This window comes from Cebus imitator, unplaced genomic scaffold (genome assembly GCF_001604975.1).
Source record: "Cebus imitator isolate Cc_AM_T3 unplaced genomic scaffold, Cebus_imitator-1.0 Scaffold263, whole genome shotgun sequence".
NCBI classification, from domain to species: domain Eukaryota; kingdom Metazoa; phylum Chordata; class Mammalia; order Primates; family Cebidae; genus Cebus; species Cebus imitator.
Window position 1 is genome coordinate 2,160,544 of NW_016107578.1, and position 11,428 is coordinate 2,171,971.

The 11,428-nt window shown below is 49.8% G+C and overlaps 1 protein-coding gene and 1 pseudogene across 3 annotated transcripts in view; one reads left to right on the forward strand and one right to left on the reverse strand.

The window, feature by feature from the left end:
* MARCHF2 (membrane associated ring-CH-type finger 2) overlaps positions 1 to 7,692 on the reverse strand; it is a 22,437-nt gene extending 14,745 nt beyond the window's left edge. For both annotated transcript variants that reach the window (XM_017500093.1, XM_017500090.1), the window contains exon 1: positions 7,545 to 7,692. The gene's annotated coding sequence lies outside the window, so the exon portion shown is untranslated. The remainder of the gene's footprint in view (positions 1 to 7,544) is intronic.
* LOC108283636 lies at positions 1,489 to 2,184 on the forward strand (annotated as a pseudogene). Its single transcript, XR_001816907.1, has one exon. The product of XR_001816907.1 is annotated as a peptidyl-prolyl cis-trans isomerase A-like (transcript).
* Positions 7,693 to 11,428: the final 3,736 nt, after the last annotated feature.

Sequence of the window (11,428 nt, forward strand, 5' to 3'; positions counted from 1 at the left end):
AAAAAAAAAAAAAAATCTGAGACCCAAAGTGGGGAGGTGAGAGCACTTATTGACTAACTGTTGTACTAGGACAGTCCACCGATGGATAAATGCCCTCTAGACAGCTCAGCCAGCAGCCTGCCTGGCTCTACATGTTCTTCTGAGCATCACAGCAGGCCCCTGCAGGCCAGATAAGCAAGTATTGCCCAAAGGCAGGGGCCCAAGAGGAAGGCTGCAGGCCTGAGATAACATGCACAGGGCAGTGGCCGGGCCTGACACGGGTGCCTGCTGCTGTCCCTCCCAAGTCCCTGCAACCAGAACCTTTAGCTCAGAGGCCAGAAGGGAAGCTGCTGGGCTCTTTACGGGAAGAAGGGCAGAGGAAAGTCCCTTCCTCCGGTCCTGGCCCCTCTGAGGATAGGTCTTTACATTTCTTTTTCCTTCTTTTTTTCCAAGACATGGTCTTGGCCAGGCATAGTGGCTCACTCCCATAATCCCAGCACTTTGGGAGGCTGAGGTGGGTGGATCACCTGAGGTCAGGAGTTTGAGACCAGCCTGGACAACATAGCAAAACCCCGCCTCTACTTGAAGTACAAATATTAGCCAGGTGGGGTGGTAGGCACCTGTAATCCCAGGCACTTGGGTGTCTGAGGCAGGAGAACTGCTTGAACCCAAGAGGCGGAGTTTGCAGTGAGTCAAGATGTCACAAAGCCAGGGAACTCCAGCCTGGGCAACAAAACAAGACTCCATCGAAAAAAAAAAAGAGAGAGGGTGTCACTCTGTAGCCCAGGCTGGAGGGCAGTGGTGTGATCTCAGCTCACTACAACCTTACCCTCCCGGGTTCAAGAGAGTCTCCTGCTTCAGCCTCTTGAGTAGCTGGGACTGCAGCTATGCATCACCACACCCAGCTAATTTTTTTTTTGTTTTTGAGATGGAGTCTTGCTCTGTTGCTCAGGCTGGAGGGCAGTGGTGCGATGTTGGCTCACTGCAACCTCTGCCTCCCAGGTTTAAGCAATTCTCCTGCCTTAGCCTCCTGAGTAACTGGGATTACAGGCACATGCCACAATAACTGGCTAACTCTTTTTTTTCTTTTTTGAGGCAGAGGCTTACTCTGTCACCCAGGCTGGAGTGCAGTGGTACAATTTTGGCTCACTATAACCTCTGTCTCCTGGGTTCAAGCGATTCTCTTGCCTCAGCTTCCTGAGTAGCTGGGACTACAGGTGTCCACCACTAAACCCAGCTCATTTTTGTATTTTTAGTACAGACGAGGTTTCACCATGTTGGCCAGGCTGGTCTCGAACTCCTGACCTCAAGTAATCTGCCCGCTTTGGCCTCTCAAAGTGCTGGGATTACAGGCATGAGCCACTACCCCCAGCCCCATCTTTACATTTTTGCAAATAACTGGACATTACAGGAAACATCCTAGCTCCTGTATATAATGTTCTAACGTTTCTTCTATCAGAAAGAAAAAAAACCACACAGGGCTTTGCAGATGCCGCCGCCACCTGGAGTCTTCTAGTATCAGCCATGGTCAACCCCACCGTGTTCTTTGACATTGCCAGCGACGGCGAGCCCTTGGGCCACATCTCTTTCCAGCTGTTTGCAGACAAGATTCCAAAGACAGCAGAAAACTTTCGTGCTCTGAGCACTGGAGAGAAAGCATTTGGTTATGAGGGTTTCTGATTTCACAGAATTATTCCAGGGTTTATGTGTCAGGGTGGTGACTTCACACGCCATAATGGCACTGGTGGCAAGTCCATCTACGGGGAGAAATTTGATGATGAGAACTTCATCCTAAAGCACACAGGTCCAGCATCTTGTCCATGGCAAATGCTGGACCCAACACAAACGGTTCCCAGTTTTTCATCTGCACTGTCAAGACTGAGTGGTTGGATGGCAAGCATGTGGTCTTTGGCAAGGTGAAAGAAGGCATGAATATTGTGGAGGCCGTGGAGCGCTTTGGGTCCAGGAATGGCAAGACCAGCAAGAAGATCACCGCTGCTGACTGTGGACAACTTTAATAAGTTTGACTTGTGTTTTATCTTAACCACCAGACCATGCCTTCTGTAGCTCAGGAGAGCACCCCTCCACCCCGTTTGCTGGCAGTATCCTAAAATCTGTGCTCTCGCTGCAGTTCCCTTTGGGTTCCATGTTTTCCTTGTTCCCTTTCATGCCTAGCTGGATTGCAGAGTTAAGTTTATGATTATGGCCGGGCGCGGTGGCTCAAGCCTGTAATCCCAGCACTTTGGGAGGCCGAGGCGGGTGGATCACGAGGTCAAGAGATCGAGACCATCCCGGTCAACATGGTGAAACCCCGTCTCTACTAAAAATACAAAACATTAGCTGGGCATGGTGGCACATGCCTGTAATCCCAGCTACTCAGGAGGCTGAGGCAGGAGAATTGCCTGAACCCAGGAGGCGGAGGTTGCAGTGAGCCGAGATTGCGCCATTGCACTCCAGCCTGGGTAACAAGCGAAACTCCGTGTCAAAAAAAAAAAAAAAAAAAAAAGTTTATGATTATGAAGTAAAGACTAAATAACAACAACAACAACAAAAAACCACACAGGTAAATCTGCTAATGCAAGGCCTGAAAACCACCAAAATTATACTAGTAGCTTCTATCTATTAAGAACTGAGGGCCGGGCATGGTGGCTCATGTCTGTAAGCCCAACACTGTTCGAGGCCGAGGCGGGCGGATCACAAGGTCAGGAGACAGAGACCACCCTGGCTAACATGGTGAAACCCTGTCTCTACTAAAAATACAAAAAGTTAGCCGGGTTTGGTAGCGTGCGCCTGCAGTCCCAGCTACTGGGGAGGCTGAGGCAGGAGAATCGCCTGAACCCGAGAGGTAGAGGTTGCAGTGAGCTGAGATCGCACCACTGCATTCTAGCCTGGGCGACAGAGTGAGACATGGTCTCCAAAAAAAAGAAAAAAAGAACCGAATACTGTGCCAAGCAATCTCCATACATAGTCATCATCTTACTGAACTCGAGACAGTTTTTATAAGTATCTCCTTCAAAGGTCACCTTCCTGGGGAAGCCTTCTTTGACAATGCTGTCTGGGAGCCGGGTGCATTGGCTCACACCTATTAATCCCAACACTTTGGGAGGCTGAGGTGGGAGGATCGCTTGAGCCCAGGAGTTTGAGAGAAGCCTGGGCAGCATACCAAAACCCCGTTTCTACAAAAAATACAAAAATGAGCTGGGCATGGTGGTGTGCGCCTGTAATCCCAGTTACTTAGGAGGCTCAGGTGGGAGAATCACTTGAGGCCAGGCTGGAGTGCAGTGGTACAATCATCACTTGCTGCAGCCTCAACCACAGAGCAACACCCTGTCTCAATCAATCAATCATGATTGGAGTCCACATGATTCCCCTCGTGGCATGTGTCCCTGTCTGAAATATTCTACTTATTCATCTATGTATTTAACCATGTCTGTCATCTCATCCTACAGAGAATTCTATAAAAAGGAGATCCTATCAGATTGCCTCCTGCTGTCCCCAGAACCTAGCCCTGTGTCTAGCCCAGAGCTGCTGTATGTGTGGTTGCTGCTGCAGTCATTTCTCTTTTCTTAATTTTTTTGAGGTGGAGTCTCGCTCTGTTGCCTTGGGCTGGAGTGCAATTGTGCGATCTCGGCTCACTGCAACCTCCACTTCCGGGTTCAAGGGATTCTCCTGCCTCAGCACCCCAAGTAGCTGGGATTACAGGCACTCACCACCACGCCTGGTTAATTTTTGTATTTTTATTTTATTTTATTTATTTATTTTTTGTGAGAAGGAGTCTCGCTCTGTTGCCCAGGCTGGAGTGCAGTGGCACCATCTCAGCTCACTGCAACCTCCACCTCCTGGGTTCAAGCAATACTTCTGCCTCAGCCTCCCGAGTAGCTGGGACTACAGGCACATGCCACCATGCCCAGCTAGTTTTTGTATTTTTATAGAGATGGGGTTTCACCATATGGGCCAGGCTGGTCTTGAACTCCTGACCTTGTGATGTACTAGCCTCAGCCTCCCAAAGTGCTGGTATTATAGGCGTGAGCCACCTCACCCTGCCCATTTATTTATTTTTTGAGATGGAGTTTTGCTTTTGTTGCCTAGGCTGGAGTACAGTGGTGCAATCTTGGCTCACCACAGCCTCTGCCTCCCAGGTTCAAGTGATTCTCCTGACTCAGCCTCCCGAATAGCTGGAATTACAGCTCACCACCACACCCTGATAATTTTTGTATTTTTAGTAGAGACGGGGCTTTTACCATGTTGGCCAGGCTGGTCTCAAATTCCTGACCTCATAATCCACCCTTCTCAGCCTTCCAAAGTGCTGGGATTATAGGCATGAGCTACTGCACCCAGCCAAGCTGCAGTCATTTCTCAATCCTCAATCCGTATAAGAACAGCGTGGGAGAGCCACATCTCTCGACCCTCCAGTCCTGGTCAGCCAGCCCCTGTGGTGGGCATCAGAAATGTTTAGATGCTAGAAGTCCACTCAGACCACAGAGGCCCAGGCATGGAAGAGGCCAAACTTGAGGCCGGACACAAAGAGAGGGTGACTGCAGGTTGGACTCAGCTCTGGGGCTGCAGGAATGGGAAAGCGAGCTGATGCCTCCAGCACAACGTGGCCAGTACCCAGGAGATTCCTTTATTTCTTTTCTTTCTTTTGCCTGTTTTTTGTTTTTTGTTTTTGATGGGGACAGAGTTTCACTCTTGTTGCCCAGGGTGCAGTGCAATGGCACGATCTCAGCTTCTCAGCTTCAAGTGATTCTCCTGTCTCAGCCTCCGGAGTAGATGGGATTGCAGGTGCCCGCCACTATGCCCAGCTAATTTTTTGTATTTTTAGTAGAGATGTGGTTTCACCATGTTGGGCAGGCTGGCCTCAAACTCCTGACCACACCTGCCTCAGCCTTCCAAAGTGCTGAGGTTACAGGCTTGAATCACCGTGTGCCTGGCGTATTTCTTTTCTTTCATCTTTTTTTTTTTTTTTTTTTTTTTGGCAGGGTCTCACTCTGTCACCCACAAGGCTGGAGGGCAGTGGAGGAATCACAGCTCCACCACCCCAGGTTCAGGTGATCCTACCACCTCAGCCTCCTGAGTAGCTCTGCACACCACCAAGCCCTGCTAATTTTTTGTAGAGATGGTGTTTTGCCATGTTGCCCAGGCTGGTCCTGAACTCCTGGGTTCCAGTGATCTGCCCGCCTCAGCCTCACAAAGCTCACAAAGTATTGGGATTACCAGCATGAGCCACCATGCCAAGCCTGGGGATAGATCTCATTGAGTCTTCACAACAAACCAATAATAATACCCTATAATGGGGAGAGAGGCTGAGGCTCAGAGAGAGGCACCTATTTCCCCACAATCAGACAGCTAGGAATGGGTGGTATCAGAATTCAAACTTAAAACACTCCAGAGAGTGGGTCTGGACCTCAAGAGACCTTGGTTCTTTAACTCCTGGCTCTCCTGGCTCTGCCACCGATGCTGGGTGTCCTGGTTCAAGTCACTTTGCTTCTCTGGGATGCTGGGTGTCCTGGTTCAAGTCACTTTGCTTCTCTGGGCTTCATTCTAATGATGGAGCTGGGGGACTGTGTCTATGGAGGGGTCTACTGAGAAGAAGCCTCCCGGCTGAATTCATCAAGTAAAGCTCATCCTTGGCTAGGCTTGTTTGGGGTGACACTGAGGCCCCCACCCCAGTCTATTCCATACCTGCCCAGCCTCCTTTTCCTAAAGGTAGGAAACAGAGGGCCCTAAAACTTCCTGCAGTGTGATCTCAGGCAGCTGTTTACTCTCTCAGCCACAGTATTCTCATCTATAAAATGGGCATTATAGGCCGGGCACAGTGGCTCACAGCTGTAATCCCAGCAGGTTTGGGAGCTCGTGGAAGGTGGATCATTTGAGGCCAGGAGTTTGAGACCAGCCTGGCCAACATGATGAGACCCTGTCTCAGCTAAAAAAGACAAAAATTAGCTGGGCATGGTGGTGGGCACCTGTAATCTCAGCTACTTGGGAGGCTGAGGCGGGAGAATCACTTGAACCTGGGAGGCAGACGTTGCAGTGAGCTGTAATTGTGCCACCGCACTCCAGCCTGGGCAACAGAGAGAGGCTCCATCTAAAAAAAAAGGAGGCCGGGTGCAATGGCTCATGCCTGTAATGCCAGCACTTTGGGAGGCCGAGGCAAGTGAATTACTTGACATCAGGAGTTCGAGACCAGCCTGGCCAACATGTCAAAATCCCATCTCTACTAAAAATACAAAAATTTGCTGGGCATGGTGGTGCCTGCCTGTAATCCCAGCCACTTGGGAGGCTGAGACAGGAGAATCACTTGAACTTGGGAGGTGAAGGTTGCAGTGTGCCGAGATTGTACCACTGCACTCCAGCCTGGGTGACAGAGTGAGACTCTGTCCCAAAAATTTTTTTAAAAAGAGGGGCATCATAATGATATGTAGTTCATAATATTAGCTCTTTACTTTTTTTTAAACGCAGTCCTGCTCTGTTCACCAGGCTGGAGTGCAGTGGCGTGATCTCGTCTCACTGTAATCTCCACCTCCCAGTATCAAGTGATTCTCCTGCCTCAGCCTCCTGAGTAGCTGGGATTACAGGGGTGCACCACTGTGCCCAGCTAATTTTTGTATTTTTAGTAGAGACGGGGTTTCACCATGTTGGTCAGGCTGGTCTTGAACTCCTGATCTTGTGATCTGCCCACCTTGGTCTCCCAAAGTGCTGGGATTACAAGTGTGAGCCACCTCGCCTGGCCAATATTAGCTCTTATTCTAATAACTATGATCAGTTTACAGAGCTGTTGATGAGAGGTCACACAGTCAGTAAGTGCTTAATAAAAGCTCACTATTAATATTTTGTAGGGTAAATGTGGAGGCTGTCATTGCATTCATTTCTATTCCCTCACCATAGAGAGGCTCCTGTGCGTCCTTCAGTTCTTTTAGGCCCTGCATGAGAAGGGAGGTTCCAATCCCAGCTCTACTCCCTATGTGCTGTGTGGCCCTGGGCAAGACACTTAGCCTCTCTGAGCCTGGACTCTCTCATCTGTATAACAGGGGACATTTCTAGTGCTTCCACCTAGTCAGTACGGTTTCAAAAGAACTGAACGAGCTCATCATACTCATTCTGACTACCCTGTTTTGAGCACCCACACAGCACAGGGCATCCTGTTTGAAGATCTTTGTGCAAAGTGGCTGGCTCATTATATTGTAACTTACTATTTTGTAGGCAGAGCGACTCTGAGAAGAAGGTTGGGGAAGGGCACTGGCCACTCAGTAGTTGCCTACTGTGTGCCAAGCGCTCTCTGCACCAGCCACCTTCTGAATCCACCCAGAAGACCCATCAGGTTGACAATGGGATGACCCAATTTTACAGGTGGGGAAACCAAGGCTTGGAGAGGCGTCTACTGTGTGCCGGGCCCCAGGGACCTTCCACCGGCTTTGGCACGGGAACTAGGGTCCCCGCGTCCCCAAGAAAGCTGTGGCCAAGGGATCCAGCCCTGCCGTCCCTCCCGGATACTGAGTTCCGGCCTCGAACCCGGAGCCGGCGCGCGGACTGGCGTCCCCCGGCCCTACCTGCAGGCCCGTGCCTACCTGATCCGCGGCCGGGCCGGGCGGCCGCACAGGCCCCTCCGTTCGCCCCGGCCCGGGTCCCTGCCCGGCCCGGCACGTCGGCGCCACTAGGTCCGCTCTGGCCGGCACCTGCGTTCGGGCACCGCCCGCCGAGCAGACAGCGCTGCGGGCCAATAGCGACCGCCTCTCGCCCTCACTTGCCAATCGCCATGCACGCCCCGCCCCGAGAGGCGGGGCCGGAGGCGACGGGGGACGCCCTGGGCCGCACAGGCCCAGCTGCGCCGCTGCTACTGGCCCCGCCCCTGCCGCGTCTTGGCTCCGCCCACAGCACTGGCCCCGCCCCAGCCCCGCCCCGGGCGCGAGGGGTGCTGCTGCGCCACCTGCAGACCGCCGGCGTTCTCTAATCAATAAAACCGCAGCAGAATTCAACTTTTTTTTTTTAAGACTGGCCGGGCGCAGTAATCCCAGCACTGTAATCCCAGCACTCTGGGAGGCCGAGACGGAAGGATCACTGGAGCCCAGAAGATGGGGACCAGCTTGGACAATATAGTGAGATTAATTTGAGATCCCGTCTCTACAAACAATTTAAAAGTGGTGGGCAGATCACCTGAGGTCAGGGGTTCAAGACCAGCCTGGCCAACATGGTAAAATCCCGTCTCTACTAAAAATACAAAAATTAGCCAGTGCGGTGGCAGGCGCCTGTAATCCCAGCTACTCGGGAGGCTGAAGCAGGAGAATTGCTTGAACCCAGGTGGCAGAAGTTGCAGTGAGCCGAGATCGTGCCACTACACTCCAGCCTAGACAACAGAGTGAGACTGTCTCAAAATCCAAAAATTTACAAATAAGTTAGCCAACCATGGTGGCGTGGGACTGTAGTCCCAGCTGCTCAGGAGGCTGAGGCAAGAGGATCACCTGAGCCCAGGAGTTCAAGGCCAGCCTAGGCAACATAGCAAACTCACCTACCCCCATCTCTAAGACATATCAATTTTTTTTAAAAAAGACTGCACTATATGTTTCCTAAATATAAGCACACTTTTGCACATAATCACAGTGTAACATTCAAAATCAGAAAATTAATGTTCATCTAATATTATTGTGTAATTCCCAAAACCCATTCAAAGGCTGGGTGCAGTGACTCATGCCTGTAATTTCAGCACTTGGATCATCTGAGGTTAGCGGTTTGAGACCAGCCTGGCCAACATGGAGAAACCCCATCTCTACAAAAAAAAAAAAAAAAAATTAGCTGGGCTTGGTGGCAGCACCTGTAATCCCAGCTACTCATCAGGCCAAGGCAGGAGAATCGCTTGAACCTGCGAGGCGGAGGTTGCAGTGAGCAGAGATCTTGCCATTGCACGCTAGCCTGGGCAACAGAGCCAGACTCCATCTCAAAAAAAAAAGTTTTCAATAAAGTCCTTTAAAAATCCAAAATTCAGACCAGGCACAGTGACTCACGTCTGTAATCCCAGTTCATTGGGAGCCCAAGGCAGGAAGGTCTCTGGGGTCCAGGAGTGTGAGATCAGCCTGGGCAACATAGTGAAACCCCATCTCTACAAAGTAAAATAAAAATATTAGCCAGGTGTAGTGGCATGCTCCAGTGGTCCTAGCTACTTGGGAGGCTGATGTGAGAGGATCACTCGAGCCCAGGAGTTCTAGGCTGCAGTGACCCATGACCTCACCACTGCATTCCAGCCTGTGCAACAGAGCAAGATCCTGTGTCAAAAAAAAAAAAAAGTCTCCTCCTCTCCCCTCCCCTTCCTTTCCTTAAAAAAAAAAAAAAAATCCTACATTCATCCCAAGATCAAGTGTTGCCTTTTGCTGTTATGACTCTTTCTGGAACATTTTATCAATCTTACCTTCTCTCCATGACATCCATATTTTTCAAAAATTCCAGGCTAGTCATTTTTCAGAAAGCCCTTCCATTAGTATTTGTCTAATACTTACTCATGATTTTGCATTTGTGGCAGGAAACACAGAAGTGACATTGTGTTTTCAGGATGCATACAATGTTGATTTTGTCCACTACCCATTATGCTAACTTGGTTGAAATGGCCTGCCAGTTTCTCCAGTGTGAGTTACTATGTTACACTTTGTTTGTTTTAATATTTTATTTATTTATTTTGAGAGGGAGTCTCATTTTGTCACCCAGGCTACAGTGCAATGGCGAGATCTCAGCTCACTGCAGCCTCTGTCTCCTGGTTCAAGCGATCCTCGTGCCTCAGCCTCCTGAGTTCCTGGGAGTACAGACCCGCACCACCATGCCGGGCTAACTTTTGTATTTTTAGTAGAGATGGGGTTTTGCCATGTTGACCAGGATGGTCTCAAACTCCTAACCTCAGGCGATCCACCTGCCTCTGCCTCCCAAAGTGCTGGGAATACAGGCGTAGTCCCAGCACTTTGAGCCTGGCTTTACACTGTTAATAAGTGCTTTCTGGGGAGATACTTTCTTCCTTTCTTTCTTTCTTTTTTTTTTTGAGATGGAGTCTTGCTCAGTCACCCAGGCTGGAGTGCAATGGCCCGTTCTTGACTCACTGCAACCTCCACCTCTCGGATAGATTCAAGTGATTCTCCTGCCTCAGCCTCCCAAGTAGCTGGGATTACAGGCATGAGCCACCTCCTGGCTTTATACTTTGTTGGTAACTGCTTTCTGAGGAGATACTTTGAAAGTAATTAAATAGCCTGTTCCTCAACACATTCAGTTTCCAGCAACTTAATATCAATTGATGACACTTGCCTGAATCAGTTATTATCATAATGGTTACCAAGTGATGACTTTCTAATTTCTTCTTGGAGCATTTCCTTACTAATTGGTTCAACAAGCTCTACTACGCTGGCTTGTCTTGTATTTTGCCTTGCCCAGCCCTGGAATAAAACATTCCTTGAAAGAGCCCTGGTTCATTTTAGTGGAGAATGATATTTATTTTATTTTATCACTAGTATTATTATTTGAGATGGAGTCTCCATTACCCAGGCTGGAATGTAGTGGCGCAATCTCGGCTCACTGCAACCTCTGCCACTTGGGTTTAAGTGATTATCCTGCCTCAGCCTCCCGAGTAGCTGGGACTACAGGCGCCTGCCATCGTGCCCAGCTAAAATTTTGTATTTTTAGCAGAGACAGGGTTTCACCATTTGGCCAGGCTGGTCTGGAACTCCTGACCTTGTGATCCGCCCACCTCGGCCTCCCAAAGTGCTGGGATTACAGGTGTGAGCCACCGCACCTGGCCTTAATTTTTAAATAATAATAGAGACAGGGCTTGCTATGTGGTCCAGGCTAGTCATGAGCTCTGGGGCTCAAATGATCCTCCCACCTCAGCCTCCCAAAGTGGTAGAATTTTATGCACATACAGGTGGTATGCAGATACAGGCATGAGCCACTGTGTCTGGCAGATTTTATTTATTTGTTTGTTTGTTTATATTTGAGATAGAGTTTCACTCTGTCGCCCAGGCTGGGGTGTAGTGGCAGGATCTTGGCTCACTGCAACTTCTGGCCCCTGGGTTCAAGCAATTCTCCTGCTTCAGCGACCCAAGTAGCTGGGATTACAGTCTTGCGCCACCACATGTAAAGTGCTGGGATCAGGAATTCAAGTTTTTACATTTTTAGTAGAGATGGGGTTTCACCACGTTGGCTAAGATGGTCTTGAATTCCTGATCCTACCACTTTGGGAGGCCGAGGCGGGCGGATCACCTGAGGTCGGGAGTTCGAGACCAGTCTGGCCAACACGGCAAAACTCCATCTCTACTAAAAATACAAAAATTACCCAGGCATGGTAGCACGAGTCTGTAATCCCAGCTACTTGGGAGGTTGAAGAATAAACACTTGAACCTGGGAGTGCAGGCTGCAGTGAGCCTAGATCGCGACACTGCACTCCAGCCTGTGCAATGGAAGCCAGACTCCATCTCAAAAAAAA